Source organism: Helianthus annuus, chromosome 8 (genome assembly GCF_002127325.2).
Source record: "Helianthus annuus cultivar XRQ/B chromosome 8, HanXRQr2.0-SUNRISE, whole genome shotgun sequence".
Lineage (NCBI taxonomy): Eukaryota > Viridiplantae > Streptophyta > Magnoliopsida > Asterales > Asteraceae > Helianthus > Helianthus annuus.
The window spans coordinates 76,812,495-76,815,619 of record NC_035440.2 but is presented as its reverse complement, the minus strand read 5'-3'; the positions used below and the strand labels follow the sequence as shown (position 1 = coordinate 76,815,619).

Below are 3,125 nucleotides of genomic sequence, written 5' to 3'. Positions count from 1 at the left end.
AAAACCGGTGTTCGTTATTGTGTAACTTTATGTTTTTACATAAGTTTTAATCTTGAATGGCCTACTTTCAATCAAAAATGTGTTTTGCAGGTTTGATGGAGTTTAAGGAGCTTTTCGGGAGCTTTACAGGCCACCGGGAGCAAACGGGATCAACCGGGGATGTGAAATGAACAAAACCGGGTTAATCATGAAGTTTGGATGTATTTCGGGTGATGTTAATGGATTTAAAATGAATATATTTGAAGATGGCATGATAGAGGGCTGAATTACGAGTACGTGGGCAAAAACGGTGAGTAAAACGGAGCTAAAACGAAGAAGTTATGAAGAAAACAAAAAGGAAGGTTTATAGGCACCGTCGCCGACGCCCAAGGGGCCGTCGGCGACGCCCCATAGAAAGTACCGTCGCCAAAAGTGTCCGTATACAGGAGATTAGGCCGTCGCCAGCTTTTGGAGGTTCTGGTCAGCGTCGGGGACGCCGCCAGGGGCGTCGGCGACGCCGCTCCCTGGTGCCCATTGCGAATTCTTGCTTTTTCTTGTTGTTTGACGAGTTTTAAAAGCTTGGTTGACCTATTTTCGGGGGTGACACATTTTTTGAGTTGGGAACTTGTTCTTGGAGCCAAGGTACACCACCATTCCGTCTCTTATCATAGACACAAACCGAATCACAACCCGAATCATCATCATCTTCCACAATCACCAATCCATACAAACCCTAATCATCACCATCAATCTTTCACCCATCATCAATCATCAAAACCCTAGTTCATCCAATCCATCTTCCTTCTCACCATCAATCATTCCATAAACCCTAATTCTCCATCATTCCTTCATCCTACAAGCTTCAAGATGACTCCATCCGCATTCTAAACATCCGGTGATCAAGTTGCATCAACCATGAGCGGCTAATCATCTCGGTTTCACCCCGGTGTAGGTAGTTGTTAATTTTAGGGTTTCAATTTGTTCGTGTTTCATCTTAGTGACAATTTGTATTTGGTTTTTGAAACTTTTGACAATAGTATTACATTTGTTACGAATTCGTGAATTGTCGAACGATGTTAAAAGTTATGACTTTGCGAAACGGTGATATGTAATTGTACGTTGTCGTTGTTAGGATTTACTTGTGTTGATTACAAAGTGTCTTTTTGTCCGTTCTTCGGGACGTTGATAGCTAGTAGCACCTAAGTCACGGTACACTAAATCCGTTAATCGAATGCATTTGAGTTGAAACTAAAACTTGTAGAAAGCCTAGATTAATAATTACCGAAACCGGGCGTGATTCCTTTTTATTATTATTGTTCTAGTAACCAATTTTCTTGCAATTGTTAATTAGTAGTTGTTCATCATTTTCATCAATTCATCTAGTTTAAAATCATATCCTTCAATTAAACAAAAACACAAAAATTATTCTAGTAAGCTTCATAATCGTGACACTTTTAATAATTCAATCGAATCCACACACAAACCACATACTCTCCGTGGTTCGACCCCTTACTACCACTAACACATTGTTAAGGGTAATTTGGGCTTATAAATATTATCTTTGACCGGAGCGCGACATTTCGATTAATATGATATGCTCAATACAATAAAGAAACCTATATATGTCCTCAAATCTTATTTAATTTGAGCAGAATGGATCTGGGTAACTTCAAGGTATAAATTTTTTAGCTACCAATCATAATAATGGTAATAATAATCTTAATTATTTGTTTTGATGTATATTGATTATAGTTTAGAAATAGGGTCCACACCTAAATCTGAACCAAACTTTTGAGAATAATAAAGATGACCAAACTATCTTTGATGCAATACTGTTCAATATAACATAATAGGATTGGGTATATGTATATCTAGCAAAATAAGAGGGTAATGGGTCAAAACGGGTTTGGGTCACAAGTCGCATAAAAAATGTTCATTATGGCTCGGGCCAGAATGGTTTTGATAAAATTGCACACAGTTCAAAACATGTTGTTTTTTACAAGGGACGTGAATGCAACTGGCACTATCAAGACTAAATACACCCTTCAGTTTGTGGACTGGTGCCCAACTGGATTTAAATGTGGTATTAACTACCAGTCACCCAACTGCGGTTCCTGGTGGTGTTCTTGCTAAGGTGTGCATAATTTCAAATTTAAACTCCACAAGTGTTGCTAAGGGGTTCTCCTGCATTGATCATAAGTTTGACCATATGTATGCCAAGAGGGCTTTTGTTCACTGGTATGTGGGTGAGGGGATGAAAGAAGGTGACTTCTCTGAAGCTCGTGAGGATTTGGCCGCACTAGAGAAAGATTATGAAGAAGTTGGTCTGGAGTCGGGTGATTGTGAAGACGAGGACGAGGAAGGAACATTGAGGGTTGTACTCGCAATTTTACTATCCATTTAGTAATCCTTGCAAGTATTCCATAACATTGATTTTACCCTCAAGTGTCAATTTTGATGGGTGTGTTAGATTGTTTTCCAATAGTTGAAGATTTAACCAAGCTATAGCTATGTTGTGTGACATTGCATCTATTTTATGGACAAAAGGATGACAACCATCTTTTATAATGTTTTTTTTTGTTAATTCTTTGTTTTATAGTTAATTGCTCTTTGTGAATTAATATATTAGTTGTCTTAGCAAATTTGTGTGAAAAATAGATTACGTGAAACACACCACGCAATGTGCACCAAAAAAACATAACTACCCGCAGCAACGCGCGGCCATTCCCACTATATATAACATACATATTCCATATATTCGTTTTAATCGGAATAATAAATAACTATTTGGTATAGTCACTTTATAATTATACGAGCAATTATAAGCGAAACACAAGACGTGAAACGGCTTCTTACATGCAGTATACACCCACTAGTCAACCCATCTAACCCACCCACTCAAAACCCTAACTATTTAAACATCCTTATCTCCTTCCCCTCATCCTCTTCCACACAAACTCAAACCCTAGCCTCCATAGTTTTCTCTTTACTCTCTCTCTAGACAATTCAAGAAGAAGCAAGGAAACTCACCTTTTTCAGGTTCTTGATCTTCATCTCCATCGCTCTAGGACGTGGTTGACCACACTTGCTCGTAATCACTTAAGTCTAATCGAGCAAACCAAAGGTGAGTCCACGGCCCCTACTTT

At 38.5% G+C, this 3,125-nt stretch overlaps 1 pseudogene; it reads left to right on the top strand.

Annotated features, from left to right (window-relative positions):
- Window positions 1-1,917: 1,917 nt before the first annotated feature.
- LOC110880511 lies at window positions 1,918-2,387 on the top strand (annotated as a pseudogene).
- Window positions 2,388-3,125: the final 738 nt, after the last annotated feature.